This window comes from Phyllobates terribilis, unplaced genomic scaffold (genome assembly GCF_046119375.1).
Source record: "Phyllobates terribilis strain yellow unplaced genomic scaffold, ASM4611937v1 Scaffold_11__3_contigs__length_659146591, whole genome shotgun sequence".
In the NCBI taxonomy this organism is placed as follows: Eukaryota; Metazoa; Chordata; class Amphibia; order Anura; family Dendrobatidae; genus Phyllobates; species Phyllobates terribilis.
The window spans coordinates 287,190,552-287,211,330 of NW_027362771.1; positions in this window are offsets into that span (position 1 = coordinate 287,190,552).

The window sequence follows — 20,779 nt, forward strand, 5'->3', positions numbered from 1 at the left end:
CGCAGAGTCTCCTGAGTACAGCAGTGCCCCATATGTGGTCAAAGCATTGAAACAGGGAGTGGAAGAAAGGGAGAGTCAACTCACCAGAATGCAGTCTACGAATCCCCTATCCAGAGATCCTTGCAGGGAGTCGCCCTGGCTCGGGTTGGTGCAATGAAGAGAAAAGAGGAAAATCTCCAGCATAGGATAAAGTTAAAACATAGTAATTTATTGAGTCGAAGATAAAAAAATCTTTGCGTTCATCCGAGAAATACAAGCATCACATCAATCTGCTCCAGTGAGGATTTACATCAGTCAAATCGATGCGTTTCAACTCAGACGAGTCTTATTCATGATTTATAGTCAAAAATAGGCAAGTCACATATATATGGTTAGTAAGCCACCATCCAGAAACAGGTACACTCATTAGTGAATGAAATAACAAGCTGTCTAAATGGGAGGAAAATGGTTAAAATCAGCAACACAGCTAACAAGCAATGTGAGGAATGTGACCTCCATAAGAAAAGAGAACTGATAAAAACAATACCCAGAAAACCAACTCATGAATTAACTAACATCAATTGTACTGTAGAATTAAATCCTGGCGAGTGTTTAAACCATAAGGGATACGGGTTTGTAATTTAAAAATCCAAAAACTCTCTCTATTCAGAATTTTATTCCTGAGGTCACCACCTCTGACGGGTTCTAAAACTTTTTCTATACCCATGTATTTTAAATATCAAGTATCTCCCCCGTGTTTAGCGGCAAAATGCTTTGAAACTACAGGATATTAGTCGCAGAGGTGCTAGCAGTGTCAGAAATATTTCTACAAATGCGTTTTTTAAGAGGACCTGTAGTACATCCTACATATTGGATTTTGCATATCACACATTCTATTAAATAAACCACAGAAGTCGTATTGCAGTTTATGAAACTCTTAATAGAATATTCACGTCCACTAACGGATGTACTACAGGTCCTCTTAAAAAACTCATTTGTAGACATATTTCTGTCACTACTAGCACCTCTTACTAAAGCTATATATGTGACTTGCCTCTTTTTGACTATAGATCATGAATAAGACTCGTCTAAGTTGAAACGCATCGATTTGACTGATGTAATTCCTCACTGGAGCAGATTGATGTGATGCTTGCATTTCTCGGATGAAGTCAAAGATTTTTTTATCTTGCACTCAATAAATTACTATGTTTTAACTTTACCATATGTGGTCAAAAACTACTTTTTAGGCACAGTGTAAAGCTCAGAATGGAAGGATCGCCATATTAGAGTGCAGATTTGCCTGGAATGGTTTGCGGGTGCCATGTCAAATTGGCAGAGCCTCTGAGGTGTCAGGACAGCAGTACCCCAATAAGTGACCCTATTTTATAAACTACACCTCTTATTGAAATCATCTAGAGGTGCAGTGATCATATTGACACCACATTTGTTTCACAAAATTTCATACCATTGAGCGTTGAAGAAAAAAATTAATTACATTTTTATCACTAAATGTTGTTTTAGCCACAGATTTTACATTTTTACAAGGAGAAATACATAAAAATGACCACATAAATTTGTTACACAATTTCTCGTGAATGAGGCAATACCACATATGTATCTGTATAGTACTGTTTGACCACATAGTGAGACTCAGGAGGGAAGAAGAGGTATTTGACTCTTGGAGCACAAATTTTCTTGAGATAGTTTGTGGACTCCATATACAGAGTCTAAAGTGCCATAATAGCAGAATCCCCCTCAATTTACCTCAATTTGGAAATTACACCCCTCTGGGAATTTATATATAGGTGTAGTGATGATTTTGACTCCATTGGTATTTTCCACAAACAAGCAGCAATGGATGTTGCTAAGTGAAAATGCAAATATGCCACTGTAGTGCCCAGTACATTGTAGTGCCCATACATTGTAGTGCCTGTACATTGTAGTGCCCATACATTGTGCCCACCTTGTGCTTCTGGAGACATGTACCCTGCAAATTAAGTGGGCTTTTATTTTGAGGCACAGAACATATTGGATCACATTTATCTTAATCACTTTGATGAGCGCTTACATTGGGGTTTCAATCTAAATCTACAAAGTATATGATACAGATGAAACCCCAAGGAATCTATTCACTACAATGAGGCAGCAGAGTTAGTCTTGACTCCGTCTGGCTTCTGTTTGGTGGTATACAGCTTTTCAGAGTCTGCACAAAACTATAGCTGGCCGCGCTTTTATGCATGCCTAAAAAGACGGAGACCGCCGGATCATAGGCCAAACGTTGTCCACAGTGCCTCAATCTGCCTCATTATATGGAATCTTCCATCAGGGGCTTCGTCTGAATCACATATTTCAGAGAATTACATGGAAACCCCCGTGTAAGTGCTCAGCGCAGAGCGCGCGATAAATGTGTGCCTTACTGCAATCAACTAACAAATCAACAGCAGGTGAAAAATTGGTTTTATTTATTTCTTACGCTGTTTCTCATGCGGTATAAGTGATTAGATGACTATATTCCTTGCGTTTGTGCGATTACAGCGATACCAGATTCATATCATTTTTTTATGTTTGGCTGCTATCACACACTAAAAGATGTTTTTTTTTGCAAAATAAAGTTTTTCACTGCCATATTTTGACAGCTATACTTTTTCCATGTTTCTGCCAACAGAGTCATGAAAGGGCTTAATTTTTGTGGGACGAATTTACATTTTTATTGACACTATTTTCGGGCAGAAAACATTTTTTGATCGCTTTCTATTCCAATTTTTGGGAGGCAGAATAAACAAAAACAAGCAATTCAGGAATTGTTTTTTTTTTTCTATACCATCCACTGTTTGGTAAAAGGGATAAGACAGCGTGATTCTTCAGGTCAGTACAATTGCAGCAATACCTCATTTATCTGATTTTTTATGTTTTGTCGCTTCTACATCATAAAAAAAAATATAGAAAAAATATTGTTTCCGCATCGCTTTATTCTGAGAGCTGCTACTTTTCTATTTTATCGCTGATGGAGCTGTGTAGCAGCTTGTTTTTAGCGGCACAATATGCAATTTTCAGCTATACAATTTTTATTTACATTGGTCTTTTTGATCTCGTTTTATTCCACTTTTTTCCCGCATATGATGAAAAAACATAGTTTTTTGTCACATTTTTTTTGTACGGTGTTCACTGAAGGGGTTAACTAGTAGGATAGTTTTATAGGTCAGGTTGTTCTGGACTTGGTGATACCAAATGCGTGTACTATTATTGTTTATTTTTGTTTTTACATCATGTATTGCAATGCACCAGCATTGAAATGCGTGAGACCTGTGACATTACACAGGTAGTTCTCTTCTTACACCTTGCCGGTGGCTGAGTGTAACAGACCACCATACCTGTCACACCAGGAGGTCATTGTGGGTGCCTTGTGATTTTGTCATGGGGGTGCAGATGGGGGTGAGAGAGGAAGCTCCCTCTCTCTCACAACCTTCCAAATGTCGCTATTAGTGATGAGTGAGCATGCTCGCTACTGCTCGGTGCTCGCCCGAGCATCTCACTGCTCGAGATGCTCGGCGCTCACCGAGTATTTCTGGGGTTGCTCGGCGGGAGCTCGGGTCTCCTCCCTGCATGTTTGGCGCTCTTTACAGAGCCAATGAACATGCAGGGATTGCCTGCCACTCACTGTAATTCTGTAGCCATGTTGGTTGTGGCATTACAGTGATTGTCTATATCAGACCTGGCGCCGCCATGCTCGTCACAGTCACTCCGGAATTAGACAGTGTAGGGAGAGGTGCTGCTGAGCTAGGGAGAGATTTGCTTGTTTCTAGTTAGTGTAGGTGTGCCATACTATATTAGAGACACATATCCATCTCAACAAACAGTCTTTCTGAGGACTAATCCATCTGCAGAGATATCAGACAGGCAGTCTATATCAGCAGGCAGGCAGGGTATATACCAGATTGCAGTGCACATAACACAAGAGGCTCCATTCCAGTTTTGTCTGCAGCTGCTGTTAGATATTTCTAGAAATAGACGGAGGTCTCAGGGGCCAGGAGTAATTTTTTTTGGATCTTGATCCTCAATATTTGCTTAAAAAGCAATCCAGAGAACACCATTTCTCTGCGCCATTTGCTTTTTGGCACTGCAGAATACAGTCAGGTCCTTTCCATATTACAGGACTAAAAATCCAGCTATTTAAAACTGTGGTTTGTCCATTACACAGATCACATATAATTGCGCTGAAAATACTGCCATTTTTGGCCTCCATTAAAACATTTTCAGTGTGTCAGTGAAGCAATTGACACCAGTTTGCTGTTCAAAATAGTTACCTACAGGCCAGGTATTTAAACATATGTTTTCTCCATCACACGGATCACATATACATTTTCAGAAAATACTGCCATTTCTGACCTCCATTAAAAATTTGTTTCAGTGTGTCAGTGAAGCAATTGACACAAGTTTGCTGTTCAAAATAGTTACCTACAGGCCAGGTATTTGAAACTGTGTTTTCTCCGTCACACGGATCACATATATGTTTTCAGAAAATACTGCCATTTCTGGCCTCCATTAAAAAAAAATTTCAGTGTCTCAGTAAAGCAATTGACACCAGTTTTCAGTTCAAAATAGTTACCTACAGGCCAGGTATTTAAAACTGTGGTTTGTCAGTCACATGGATCACATATACGTTTTCAGAAAATACTGCCATTTCTGGCCTCCATTAAAAAATTTGTTTCAGTGTGTCAGTGAAGCAATTGACACCAGTTTACTGTTCAAAATAGTTACCTACAGGCCAGCTATTTAAAACAGTCTTTTCAACATCACACCGATCACATATACGTTTTCACAAAAAACAGACTTTTCTGGCCCTCATTAAAAATTTGTTTCAGTTTGTCAGTGAAGCAATTGACACCAGTTTGCTGTTCAAAATAGTTACCTACAGGCCAGGTATTTAAAACTGTGGTTTGTCCGTCACACGGATCACATATACATTTTCAGAAACTACTGCCATTTTAGGCCTCCATTAAAAAATGTTTTCAGTGTGTCAGTGAAGCAATTGACACCGGTTTGCTGATCAAAATAGTTACCTACAGGCAAGCTATTTAAAACTGTGGTTTTTCCATCACACGGATCACATATATGTTTTCAGAAAATACTGCCATTTCTGACTTCCATTAAAAATTTGTTTCAGTGTGTCAGTGAAGCAACTGACACCAGTTTGCTGTTCAAAATAGTTTTCTACAGGCCAGGTATTTAAAACTGCGGTTTGTTCATCACACGGATCACATATACGTTTTCAGAAAATGCTGCCATTTCTGACCTCCATTAAAAATTTGTTTCAGTGTGTCAGTGAAGCAATTGACACAAGTTTGCTGTTCAAAATAGTTACCTACAGGCCAGGTATTTGAAACTGTGTTTTCTCCGTCACACGGATCACATATACTTTTTCTGAAAATACTGCCATTTCTGGCCTCCATTAAAAATTTGTTTCAGTGTGTCAGTGAAGCAATTGATACCAGTTTGCTGTTCAAAATAGTTACATACAGGTCAGGTATTTAAAACTGTGTTTTGTCTGTCACATGGATCACATATAAGTTTGCTCCAAATTCAGTAATTTGTTGTGAGCATGGAAGATATTGTCATCCATTTAAAATGGACAAGGCACATGGCAAGGGATGGGGAACTGGACGTGATGGAGATGGTGCATACAGAGGCCAAGGCAGTGGGCAAGCTGAAATTGTGGCACAACTAACACCCACATCTTCTCGCTCGACCTTCCTGTCCAAATTAATAGGGGACTGCCACTTTATAACAGACTCTCTCCTTTCTAATGGGAACATGTCGTACTCGTTACTGTGGCCCTGCTCTGTGTGTCTTTAAATTCTTAGTGGGGTGTTTCCCAAATTCTGGCAGCCCTTGAATTCACAGCATGGGCATTACCACTATAGGAGACCCGCTCCTTTATAATGGGAACATTTTTTTTACTGAGACCCTCCTCTATGTCTCTTCAAAGAGGTATTAGGTTGCGTCCGAATTTTTGGCAGCCCTTGCAGTCACTGCATACACAATAACAGTAAAGGAGACCCACTCGTTAATAATGGGAACAACAAAGCATAGCCGGCTGATCGCTCTCTAACAATAGCGAGTGCTGACTGCTGGCCTTTCAAGAATAGTAAGGGCCGCCTGATGGCCCAATAAAAATAGGCTTTGTGACTTTCAGAGTCCCTCCATCATAAATGAAACAGGATGTGTCTGATGATGCGTCACACACCACATTGCCAGATAAGGTTGTAAAATGATAAAATGACATTTCCCGGTGAATGCATTTGTCTTAAAAAAAATGTAAAAAAAGCGAAATAACAGGATCTTTCTTTAGTATAAAAAACAGCATCACCAATTTAACAACAATGTAATCACATTGTTCAGCTCATGCACCTCATCCTCCAACTCCGAAATGACCATATCAGTCACAAGCTGACAGCACTGCAGCACTGCCTTGGCCAAGCGGCAACAGGCTGTGCTGAAGATAACATGCTTAATGCTTAATTGACAAACCGCCCAGCACAACAAATTTGTTGAAAGCTGTAACACAGCAGTCTGATCTGTGGCTCTCACTGCTGAACATACAGCCAGGCATGGTCATGTGTGACAATGGGCGGAACCTGGTGACGGAGAAATGACAGCCAGAGTAGATACGGTTTCCCTCTATGCCAGTCCTTTCACCGAGCTAAAGAATATGGCTGTGGTGAAATACAACTCCCACTGAGATGCTGTTTCAGACTGAAAAACATTGGACCCACCAGAGGATTTGATTCTGAAGGCTCACCTTTCTCCCCCGCTCAAAAGCCCCATAGCAGCTGCAAAGTTAGCGCTATCATGAACTTTCCTGATGTAAAAGCCAGGGCATACCAGAGGATTCTCTCTTGGGACCGTCCAACCCTGCCGAGAAGCAGTCCTGGCTAAGAAAAGTGTTTGTGAAGGTTCCCCGACACTATATGGCTGCTTTTTTACTGAAGTGGAAATCCACGTAAACAAGGGGAGAACATACAAAATCCTTGCAGTTGTTGTCCTTGCTGGGATTTGAACCCAGGATCCCAGCACTGCAAGGCTTCAGTGCTAACCACTGATCCAATGTGCTGCCATTCACCCTCTGATATCTAATAGGCTGGAGAAATTTGCAACTACTGCCACTCTTTCTTCAGCTCCTTTGTGAGAAACTAATGTATTTGGGCAGCCACTCAGTCTACCAAATAAAATTCCTGAGAAGGAAATTGGGGATGGCTTTGCTTCTGCTACTAGGGGCAGTGCTAATACCATGGCGTCGACCAGAGTTTACTGGAAATATTCCAGGCTGGTAGGAGGCAAGCAGATTCCCATAGAAAAGTACCAGAAGTAATCTTCAGGGACCCGCGCTTGTAGAACTTCGGAGACAACACCGGGAGAAATAGTGGCGGCAAGGGAACGAGCATGGACTCCCAGCCGCCGCCGGCATGAGGTTGTGAAAAGCTTCTGCCTCCACGAGCCTAAAAGGCCACATTTCAAGTGCAAGCAGCTGCCCAGAAATCTGGTTGTTTAATATTGAGGCTTGTAGGTGGGTGGCTGGCTGCATACTTGTGCTTGCATTCCAAGTAACAGAAAACTAAGCAGATGGTGGCATTTTTCATCATCATGGTCTCACTTCGGCATTATGAGCTCTCCTGAAGGAGAAGCTAGGTCCCACCGGAGGAGTCTCCGGTTCTCTGGTGGGCCAATCCAACCCTGCCGAGAAGCAGCCCTGGCTAAGAAAAGTGTGGGAGAAGGTTCCCGGACACTACATGGCTGCTTTTTTAATGTGGATTGGACGTGCTTATGCATGTTATTTCTCAAACCGCATTGCAGATCAGGCCATTGCCCAACTCTGTAGTCATGAAATTAAAGGCGCAAAGAAAGATGTTTGTGTGTCGAAGCAACACCACCAAGTGCGAGCTGAAGTTGGACGGGCTGCCATTGCTTCTGCAACAAGCTGCATTAGAGGACTTCCTGGGAGAAATGACACCCAGAGTAGATACAGTTTCCCTTAATGCCTGTCCTTTCACCGAGCTAAAGAATATGGCTGTGGTGAAATGCAACTCTCAGCAAAAAAAACTGTCGACTGGCTCCGTACCATCCCAGGCCACATTCACCTGTCTACGTGGCAGCTGGTGACCGAGTATGGACACCCGGCCGCCGCCGGCATGAGGATGTGAAAAGGTTCCGCCTCCACGAGCCTAAAAGGCCACATATTTCAAGTGCAAGCAGCTGTCAAAAATTTGGCAGTATAGTATTGCAGCCTGTGGGTGGGTGGGTGGCTGCCTGCATAGTTGCGCTTGCATTCCAAGGAATGGGGTAGGGACAACTGAATGCTGCACTGGGTAAGGACGTGTACGGTGATTGTTGCAAGTCTGCAACGACAAGTGCATGGAGGGAGGCATCTTTGCATGTGCCAAGGATCACTAATGATGGGCACACTTTTAGGCAGTGACATGGGAGTCATAGATGCTTCCAGGGGTCTTCCCCATGCTGCTCCCATGTCTTTTCAGCACTGTATGCATGTGTCTGATGATGTGTCACACACCGCGTTGCCCTGATAAGGTTGTAAAATGTTAAAATGACATTTCCCAATGAATGCATTTGTCTTGATTTAAAGCAATGCAAAAGTGCAAAAATGCATCAAAAACGCTACGTGTGAACATAGCCCAAGGTGTGGAGGAGTATTTTTGTTTTTGGTAATTTATTTTGCCTGATATACAAGTCATTACCCTGGTCAGGATGTTCCTTAACATATTTCCCAGGAAAATCCATTTTGGATTTGTTTTTGTATGTTTTATTGTGAGTCCGTAAAAGTGGCGTAATACCTCTGACAACGTTCTTGACAGCAGTGACATGGGAGTCAGAAATGCTTCCCGGTGCCTTACCCATGATGTTCCCATGTCATATGAGCACTGTTCCCATCAATTTGGGCAATTTTTAGGCCCACTGCTGACCGACGGGGAGAGCCGCCTGAAAAATGCTCGAGTTTCCCATAGACTTACATTGGGCTTGTTGCTCGGGTTGAGCATCCGAGTATTCCAATTTGCTCGACCCGAGCATCGAGCACCCGAGCATTTTAGTGCTCGCCCATCACTAGTCTCTATCTCTCTCGATTGCTGCATCTGGAGGGTTAATGAGTGAGGGTCAGTGCTGATGCTGTCCCTGGCTCTCACTGCAGGAGCTGGGCTGTTAGCTGCTCCGAACCCCTGCGGTGATCGTGCCAAAGGTGTTGATATTTCATTACCACCTGCACGATCATGCTGTGATCGGTCAGTCAGATTGACTGACTGACCACAGCGATCTTAGTGCGAGGGCCGCTGACATGAGTCCCCACACCTTTTCCCATGCCGCTCAGCTGTCAGTGACAGCTGTTAACATGGAACTGTCACTGATTGTTTACACGTAGTGACAGTTTTGAACCATGACGGACATAGCACGTCATAATGCAGGAACCTGCACCCGTTCATGACTTGCTATGTCTGCTATTAGTTGTAAATGGGTTAAGAAATACATTTCTGAGATAAGTCGATTTAGTGTTGGCAATAGTATGAAGTCTTTTGATGGCATTCATATCCAAAAGGAAAGGCATGATGATGGGAGATTGCCAGCAGCAAAAAACAGCAAAAGATCATTAAGAGTTTAATAATGTACTTCTATTTTTTTTCAGGATTTTTATATTATACCTTTAAAATAAGAGGTCATCTTGTACTAGAAACAACCTAAAATTGCATTAAGATTTCTAATTGTGAAGATCTGAAGTCTCAACTGGCGTTACCTCCTTTAGAAAATTATATTTTACAGAATTATACAAGCTGTGAGCAAAAACTGTTCAACCATTATATTTCTCTGTTTTAATTATGAACATGCATACAGAACAAAGCTAATGCTTATGTATAAGGTTCACAAGAGAACAAATACGAAACTCAAGCCTGATGCACTTTCTAAAGCCAGCTATAACACTTGGAAAGTTAACATGGATTATGCACTAGCTGAGGACATAAAAGCACACAATAAGGTATAATGCCACCATGCAAAGGAGATGGGATCACTTTCCTGTCGCTTGTTGCAATAGAACATCTGTGTTCCAATTTAGAGACAACATAAAGACTCATTTATTTAATTTAACCACATTTTAATGAATGCAATGAGAAAGACTATTATTGATTTTGTACTGTTGATGATGTGCTTTGGCAAAAATACTGTAATTCCATCTGCAATGTCAGAGTAATTATATTGATAAATACATTTTGAGGACTTGAAATGTAGGCAAATGCTCTTTAAACAGTACTCATCGCTAACCCATTAATGAGGATAATAATAATAGTAATAATAATAATAATAATTTGAACAAGAGAATACTAATATTATAGTTGAATTAAAACTGTGGCAGCTTTGAGTTTAGCAAAATATTATTTTTTGCTTTTGCCCAGAAACATATGAAAACTTTATAAGTTCAAAAAATACCCTGATTTGACCTTTGGTGTTTTATTGCAATCACAAGGTAGGTACATTAAGGATCTTCTGCATATCAAATTAATATTTGAAATCCTAAATTTAGAGAGTCAGGCTGATTGCAAAAGCAATATGAAGGCAACAGACACAGTAGAGGTTTTTTTTTCAGTACAATGCATACAAAAATAGTACTTTACTTTAGTGCCAAAATCAGTACAGTTGTTTACCAATTTATTTGATAAATCTGGAAATGGGCACAAAACAAACTAAAAAGAATGATAAATAAAGTAAGTCAACTTTATATTATTCTTATTTATACTATGGTGCTGTTTCTAATTTGTGAATTACCAAGTTGCTTATTAAAAGTTTAAAATAATTCTGTGGGATAAAAATTTCTGCGAAAGCTGTGCATAATTAATACTGTGATGTAACACATATATAATACTATCATATATTTCATGCACTTGACATGCCATTTGTCCTCTTCCCGCACAAAATTTATCTATACTGCCCTATTGCCCGTAGTTTAATATCAAAAGAGATATGCCCGTTTCCAACTTTCTTGACTATGTAAACACAATATATACAGTGGCATATGACAAATGATTAAATCAGAGATAAATGCAATATATTCCAATATTGCAAATCTTGTGAACACAGCCTTACTTTATCATCATAGAGTGTTCAAATGCTACCATTACACAGAGCTCAAATGATACTGCCATTCAGTTCCCACATAAAATAACCAACCAACTCTAAAAGCTATAGATAATATCATCAAGTAATGTGTAAACTGTTTTGCAAAATAAACTAAAAAATAGCACTGCAAAACAATGAATAAAAGATATAAAGTAAATAAATGACACCTCAAAATGCCACCACATGTCTAAAATAGGCTGTCCAACTTTTTTAAATGAATCAACACATTTATTGATTCATGCTAAAATCCAAAGCTACAGTATTGGTCTGGGGTGCCAAGGGTGCACCGGTAACATTAACTCTGACAGCCCACTATTCAGTTACATGCAGATATTACACAAATTTACCTCTGTTTTTATATAATAGTAGACAGGATAGTTTGTTAAAAACATGACATGCTGCCTTTGTCTGTATGTGAGGGTGTGTCTGTAAGAGACCATCGTTTTTCTGCCCCTTTAGACAACAATTGTGTACTGTTAATACTTTCATGCGTTTTTACTGCGTTTTATGGTGTCATGTGAGATTTAAAGTGTATAGAGCGTAATGTAACTAATGTATAGCGTTATAGGTACTGATGCTGCTGTGTAAAGCCTACCGTAACTCAGGTACACTTAGCTCAGGTGTAGGGAAAGCATAGGATATAAATTAAGGCCCCATCACACTTAGCGACGCTGCAACGATCCCGACAACGATATGACCTGTCAGGGATCGTTGCTGCGTCGCTATGTGGTAGCTGGTGAGCTGTCAAACAGGCAGGGTCACCAACGATCAGGGCAGCAGCGACATCGTGGAAAGAATCTTTCCACGATGTCCTGCTCCTGGTTACCAGCCTGCTGCTGAAGCAGGAGCAGGCTGGTAACCATGGTAAACATCGGGTTACTAGGGGCGCACACGTACCAAGTAACCCGTTGTTTATCATGGTTACCACTCTGCTACAGTGAGCGGGAGGTTACCACTCACTTTAGCAGGCTGGAAATACATCGTCCCCTCCCTCAAAACATGGAGACATAGGATGGAATCATAAATTACAGAAGGGAGACTTTCCCAAGCCCTCCTGGTGTCTATTGAGACATTTACAGAAAGCCCTCCAGAATCTGGAGATAAACTGGGACCCACCTGAACAAGGAACAAATCTACCAAGTCATGCGCACTGGGCAACTAAGCCTAAGGATTCAAATGGCATTGTTTGGAAAATCGGTCGACAATAACCCACACCATAGTCATACCATTGGAGTTAGGAAGATCCATAATTAAGTCCATGGATATGTGGGACCAAGGATGTACAGGAATGGGCAAAGGGAGAAATTTCCCTGCTGGGGCGACGCAAGGCACCTTGTTCCCGGCACAGATCTCTCATGACATGACATAAGCTTCAACATCCTTACCAAAAGACAGCCACCAATACTTTCTGTTCAACAGGTGACAGGTCCCCTTAATTCCTGTGTGGCCCGCTGTGAGTAAGTCCAACCGTAACTATACCGGAATGAATAATTTATCGTGAGGTGTGCTAGACGGAGCAATCCCCTGAGCCTTAACCACCTCCCAAGCTAAATTGAAAAAAGAAACTACAATGCTCCTTGGAGGAATGAAATAAGGTTCCATAATTTCAGACTCACTAGGACACAGGCTCCAAGAGAGAGCATCTGCTTGAACATTGATCAAAAAATGTAATCTGGTAAAAAACAAGGCCCATTGGGCTTGTCTTGAGTTGAGTCTCTTACTATTCTCTAAAAAAACAGATTCTCATGGTTAGTAAGCACCGCAAATGTCTGCTTAGCTCCCTCAAAGAGATGCCTCCACTCTTACAGAGCTAATTTTATGGCAAGATGTTCATGATTTCCAATGTCATAATTGAGCTCTGAAGGAGAGAATGTCCGAGAGAAAAATAGGACAAGGCCTCGATGCGTTAGAGTGGTGGAACCCTTGGAGAGCTCCACTCCCACCCCTACCTCAGAGGCATCCACTTCCACCACAAAAGGCTTGTTGACATCAGGCTGGACCAAAACTGGATTGGAGGAAAAGGCCTTCTTAAGTATATTAAAGGCCTCAGTGCCCTCCAGTCCCCAACTAGACCCATCTGCCAGCTTATGGGTAACATCGGTGAGAGCTTTTACCACCTTTTAAAAACCCTTCATAAACCTCCCGTAATAATTGGCAAAACCCCAAAAATGCAGCAATCCCTTGAGGTTAAACAGTTGTGCTCACTCCAGTACGCCCTCACCTTCTCGGGGTAAATCCAAAAACCCCATGGGGGATAGACTGAGTCCCAGAAACCCAAACTCCTGCACTTTGAAAACACAATTTTCTTTTTTGACATAAAGATAATGATCCTCCAATCTTTTCAGCATGGTGAGCACATGGTACTTATGCACAGCCATGTCCCTGGAGAAGATGAGGATATCATCAATGTAAATAATAACACAAATACCCAAAATATCCCAGAAAATATCATTTACAAGCATCTGAAACACAGCTGGAGCATTACAGAGCCCAAAGGGCATGCCACAATACTCATAATGACTCTCAGGGGTATTGAAAACCGTTTTCCACTCATCCCCCTCTTTTATATGAACCAGATTATAAGCCCCCCGGAGATCCAGCTTAGTAAACTAACTGGCCCCTACATAAGTATCATGAGTAGTGATGAGTGAACATGCTCCCCACTGCTCGGTACTCGCCCGAGCATCACTGTGCTCGACAAGCTCATACTTAGCTAGGGCTAAGTATGATCCCCAATCATTCTAAGTATGGGAGCAAAAACATTTTAGATAAGACTCAAGATCCTTGCTGGTTCACTCCATTTGCTCATTAATTTGAGGATGGTATGCAGATGAAAACGAGAGTTCCGACCTGAGACATTTACACAAAGCCCTCCAGAATCTGGAGATAAACTGGGACCCACCTGAACAAGGAACACATCTACCAAGTCATGCGCACTGGGCAACTAAGCCTAAGAAATCAAATTGGCATTGTTTGGAAAATCCGTTCACATTAACCCACACCATAGTCATACCATTGGAGTTAGGAAGATCCATAATTAAGTCCATGAATATGTGGGACCAAGGATGTACAGGAATGGGCAAAGAAATGTCCCTGCTGGGGTGACGCGAGGCACCTTGTTCCAGGCACAGATCTCTCATGACTTGACATAAGCTTCAACATCCTTACCAAAAGACAGCCACCAATACATTTTCTCCAAATTTTTGATAGCCATTGCAGACACTGCATATGCAAACAGTATGGGAGACCCTTTCCTTTCTAATGAGAATCTGTCATTACTGAGGCCCATCTCTATGTGTCTTTAAATTGTTAATGGGGTTTTTCATAAATTTTGGCAGCCATTGCATTCACTGCATACTCTATAGCTGAATAGCAGACCCTCTCCTTTCTAATGGGAATTTGTCGTACTCATTACTGTGGCCCAGCTGTATGTGTCATTAAATTGTTAGTGTGCTTTTTCCTAAATTTTGGCAGCCGTTGGTCTCACTGCATACCCTATAACTGTACAGTAGACCCTCTCCTTTCTAATGGGAACATGTCACACTCGTTACCATGGCCCAGCTCTACGTGTCTTTAAATTGTTAGTGGGGTTTTTCCCAAATTTTGGCAGCCCTTGCTGTCACAGCATGGGCAAGACCACTATAGGAGACCCACTCCTTTACAATGGGAACATTTTTTTACTGAGATAAAAATCTGTTTGTCTCTTCAAAGGGGTATTAGGTTGCGTCCAAATTTTTGGCAGCCCTTGCAGTCTCTGCATATGCAATAACAGTATAGGAGACCCACTCGTTAATAATGTGAACAACAAAGCATAGCCGGCTGATGGCTTTCTAACAATAGCGAGTGCCAACTGCTGGCCGTTTGAGAATAGTAAGGACCGCCTGATGGCCCTATTAAAAGAGGATTTGTGACTTTCAGAGTCCCTCCATCATAAATGAAACAGGATGTGTTTGATGATGTGTCACACACCACATGGCCAGATAAGGTTGTAAAATGTTAAAATGACATTTCCTGGTGAATGCATTTGTCTTGGTTGAAAGCAATGCAAATGTGCAAAAACTCATCAAAATGCTATGTGTGAACATAGCCCAAGGTGTGGAGGAGCATTTTTGTTTTTGTATATTTATTTTTCCTTATATACAACTCATTACCCTGGTCAGGATGTTCCTTAACATATTTCCCAGGAAAATCCATTTTGTTTTTGCATGTTTTATTTTGAGTCTTTAAAAATGGCATAATACCTCTGACAACATTGTTGACAGCATTGACCTGGGAGTCAGAAATGCTTCCAGGGGTCTTCCCCATGCTGTTTCCATGTCATTTGAGCACTGTTCCCATTGATTTGGGCAATTTTTAGGCCCTCTGAAGACCGCCGGGGGAAGCCGCCAGAAAAATGCTTGAGTTTCTCTATAGACTTATATTGGGCTCGTTACTCAGACCGAGCACTCTAGCATTCCAATTTGATCAACTCAAACAATGAGTACCCGAGAATTTTAGTGCTCGCTCATCACTATTCATGAGGTGTGCTGGATTAAGCTATCCCCTGAGAGTTAACCACCTCCCAAGCTAAATTGACAAAAGAGACTACAATGCCCCTTGGAGGAATCAAATCAGGTTCGATAATTTCAGACTCACTAGGACAAAGACTTCGAGAGGGAGCATCTGCTCGAATATTCTTGGTCCCAGGGAGGTAAGAGATCAAAAAATGTAATCTGGTAAAAAACAAGGCCCATTGGGCTTGCCTCGAGATGAGTCTCTTACAATTCTCTAAAAAAATTGATTCTTATAGTTAGTAAACAACGTAAATGGCTGCTTAGCTCCCTCAAAGAGATGCCTCCACTTCTCCAGAGCTAAATTTATGGCAAGATGTTCATGATTTCCAATGTCATAATTGAGCTCTGAAGGAGAGAATGTCCGAGAAAAAAAATATACAAGGCCTCAAATGCATTAGGGTGGTGGAACCCTGGGAGAGCGCCACTCCCACCCCTACCTCAGAGGCATCCACTTCCACCAGAAAAGGCTTATTGACATTAGGCTGGACCAAAGCAGGATTTGAGGAAAAGGCCTTCTTAAGTGTGTTAAAGGCATCAATGGCCTTCATTCCCCAATTACACACATCTGCCCCTTTATGGGTAAGATCGGTGAGATGTTTTACCACCTTGAAAATACTCTTCATATACCTCCGGTAATAATTGGCAAAAACAAAAAAATGCAGCAATCCCTTGAGGTTAAACAGTTGTGCTCACTCCAACACCGCCCTCACTTTCCCGGGGTAAATCCAAAACCCCATGGGGGATAGACTGAGTCCCAGAAACTCAAACTCCTGCACTTTGAAAACACATTTTTCTTTTTTGACATAAAGATAATGATCCTCTAATCTTTTCTGGACGGTGAGCACATGGTCCTTATACACAGCCATGTCCCTGGAGAAGATAAGGATATCATCAATGTAAATAATAACACAAATACCTAAAATATCCCAGAAAATATATTTTACTAGCATCTGAAACACAGCTGGAGCGTTACAGAGCTCAAAGGGCATAATAAAATACTCATAATGACCCTCAGGGATAATGAAGGCCGTTTTCCACTCATCCCCATCCTTGATACGAACCAGATTATAAGCCCCCGGAGATCCAGCTTAGTAAACTAAATGGCCCCTACCAGTTGGATAAAGAAGTCAGGGATGAGTGGAAGAGGGGACTGATTATGTAAAGTTATGAGATTCACCTCACGATAGTCAATACACGGTCTCAAACTGCCATCCTTTTTGGCCACAAAAAAGAACCCTGCTCCAACAGGGGATTTAGAAGGGCAGCTAAACCCATTTTTCTATTTTTCACAAATATATTTCCTCATGGCTTGCCTCTCGGGTTCTAGCAGGTTAAAAATTCTACCCTTAGGTAACCTTGCCCTCTCAAGGAGCTGGATGGATATCATAAGTAGTGATGAGCAAGTACCCTAATATTCGTAATCGTTATACTCGTAACGAGTACTTTGCAATAATCGCGTATTCATTCCGAATAGCGAGTAAAATGTAAGTCAATGCGAACTGCGAGTAATTTTCTGCTGGAACCTACAAAGGGGTTCGGGGGCCTGAGGAAAAGGCTGAAATGGATGGGAAAGTGATGCAACAGAATGGGAAGAGCCTGGAGAATATGCCTGCATGCATTTCTGACTCACATATGGTTTCTGGGAAAAAGTTTGTCGAAGTATTCCGCCACTTTTACAGACACACAAGAACAACTACCAAACCTATCCTAAATTGCATTTAACAGGCAAAAAGGGTTAAGAATAGAGATGAGCGTTGTTCTACTCGAACTGTTCGCCAATCTCAAATTCGAGCTGTTTTGGGCGGTGTTCGAGCCGTTCGGCGAACACGAACAATTTGAGAAAAATTCGGCTGTTCGAGGTTATGTTCGATAACTGTTCGTGCACCAAAATCATAACTGGATTTTTTCTCAGTAATGATGAAAATTAATGTTAATACGCAGTTTGAGTGTACAGCGGGGTGGGGGGAGGGGCAGGGGATGGATCTCTGCAGGAACAATGAAGATCTCCATTTTTGTTTTCTCTATCCCGCATTTACAGTGGGGAGGTGCAATCTGTCAGCCTATCAGCAGCGCACACACGGAGCGAAGTGCTTTTTTTCACACAAGCAAGGGCATGTGTCATTGGCAGTGTATGTCACATGTCCTTGCCCTATAAGACCAAGCCATTTTCCCCGTCGCCACCATTTTCTCACTGCTGCAGCTGCGTGTTAGACGGCACCGCTGTTGCTGTGTGCGCTATACCTTGTTAATTTCAACCCAATTTTCGCACAAATGTACAGATAGCTTGGGAGTAGGGAATAGTTGTGATTGCAGTCCTTTTAAAGACTAGGTTACAGCATTTCCTACGACTTTTATCAGGCAGGTCTGTGCTCTTAAATAGATAGATTGTGGGAGTAAAGACTAATTGTAATTGGAGTCCTTTTTAGGACTAGGTTACATCAGTTCCTATCAGTTTTTGCCAGGCAGGTCTGTGCCAGTGCTGTGCAAGTTTTTTTCACAGCATTTGGCTGAATCTAGCAAAGCTAATCCTTTTTGGCCTATTGCAGAGTGTGTTAGTCAGTGGAGTAGCCTATCTGTGTTGCAAGATATACCACCTGTGTATAGAATACCAATTTTTTTACTGCACCTAGTGAAGTAAAATCTTTTGGGCATAGCATCATTCTATTAGTCCATCTATACTGACCTCCATCAGGTTGCAAATTGAATATAATTTTTTTCTGCATCTAGCTCTGAAAAAATATTGGGCTTCTAGCTGTGTGTGGGACTTGTTGTATTAGTCCATCTATACTCACCTCCATCAGGTTGCAAACTGAATATATTTTTTTCTGCATCTACCTCTGAAAAAATATTGGGCTTCTAGCTGTGTGTGGGACTTGTTGTATTAGTCCATCTATACTGACCTCCATCAGGTTGCAAACTGAATATATTTTTTTCTGCATCTACCTCTGAAAAAATATTGGGCTTCTAGCTGTGTGTGGGACTTGTTCTATTAATCCATCTATACAGACCTCCATCAGGTTGCAAACTGAATATATTTTTTTCTGCATCTACCTCTGAAAAAATATGTGGCCTTCTAGCAGTGTGTGGGACTTTCTCTATTAGTCCATCTATACTGACCTCCATCAGGTTGCAAACTGAATATAATTTTTTTCTGCATCTAGCTCTGAAAAAATATTTGGCCTTCTAGCAGTGTGTGGGACTTTCTCTATTAGTCCATCTATACTGACCTCCATCAGGTTGCAAATTAAAAATAATTTTTATCTGCATCTACAGTACCTCTGAAAAAATATTTGGGCTTCTAGCTGTGTGTGGGACTTGTTCTATTAGTCCATCTATACTGACCTCCATCAGGTTGCAAATTGAATATAATTTTTATCTGCATCTAGCTCTGAAAAAATATTTGGCCTTCTAGCAGTGTGTGGGACTTTCTCTATTAGTCCATCTATACTGACCTCCATCAGGTTGCAATTTGAATATAATTTTTATCTGCATCTAGCTCTGAAAAAATATTTGGCCTTCTAGCAGTGTGTGGGACTTTCTCTATTAGTCCATCTATACTGACCTCCATCAGGTTGCAAATTAAAAATAATTTTTATCTGCATCTACCTCTGAAAAAATATTTGAGCTTCTAGCTGTGTGTGGGACTTGTTCTATTACTCCATCTATACTGACCTCCATCAGGTTGCAAACTGAATATATTTTTTTCTGCATCTACCTCTGAAAAAATATTGGGCTTCTAGCTGTGTGTGGGACTTGTTGTATTAGTCCATCTATACTGACCTCCATCAGGTTGCAAATTAAAAATAATTTTTATCTGCATCTACAGTACCTCTGAAAAAATATTTGGGCTTCTAGCAGTGTGTGGGACTTTCTCTATTAGTCCATCTATACTGACCTCCATCAGGTTGCAAACTGAATATATTTTTTTTCTGCATCTACCTCTGAAAAAATATTGGGCTTGTAGCTGTGTGTGGGACTTGTTCTATTAATCCATCTATACAGACCTCCATCAGGTTGCAAACTGAATAAAAAATTTTTCTGCATCTACCTCTGAAAAAATATTTGGGCTTCTAGCTGTGTGTGGGACTTGTTCTATTAGTCCATCTATACTGACCTCCATCAGGTTGCAAATTGAATATAATTTTTTTCTGCATCTAACCCAGCCAATAGTTTTGGCCTAATACCACAGTTTGGCCACTCAGCTCTGCTCGGTTCCCATCTGTCACGCTGTCTCTGTATACTGGAGGTAAGGGGCCTAAGCTGACCCTAAGCTGGGGCCCTGATTAATCCCTCAACCTGGAGGTACTGTTGAAGGTACAGAGGTCCAGGCCGCCAGCGTAACCCCTACCTCCTGAAGATCCCTGCACCTCAGTAATCTAGTCCTGAGAAGGACCCCGATCACAACCAAAGGGAACAAGAAATAATATGCCCAAACACAGTATATAGACGAACGAGACAGTACAAGGGAAAAACCAAAACCACCTTGCATACAACTACTAAACTACAACAGAGGGAAAACCAACGGGAAAGGAGATAAATGATAAAGCGAGGAAAGGGAAAAACACTTCCAAATACACTTATCTCAGCAACTCCAAACACCACGATCCGCTCTGTCAGTCTGAATGAAATGCTTTCACCGACACCTCCCAAACAGACCAGCAGGTATATGAAGGAGTCTCACTACAGAAGTATTGATTGCAGCTGGGCGAGGCTGGACCTCATCTAGCCCAGAGAGAGAGAATTAACTCCCTCACTGCCGAGAAACACAAAGCACCAACAAGTCAGCTGCGAGAAGTCAGGCTGTGTACTCATGACGATCTTCGTGGCAACACACCCGTGACAGTACCCCCCCTTCTACGAGGGGCCTCCGGACCCTCAGGGCCAGGTTTATCCGGGTGAGTCATGTGGAAGGCCCGAACTAATCGGTCTGCGTTAATATCCGACGCAGGAACCCACATCCTCTCCTCAGGACCATACCCCTTCCAATGAACCAGGTACTGAAGGGACCGGCGATTAAAGCGTGAATCAATGACCCTCGATACCTGGAACTCCAAGTTACCATTGACAACCACTGG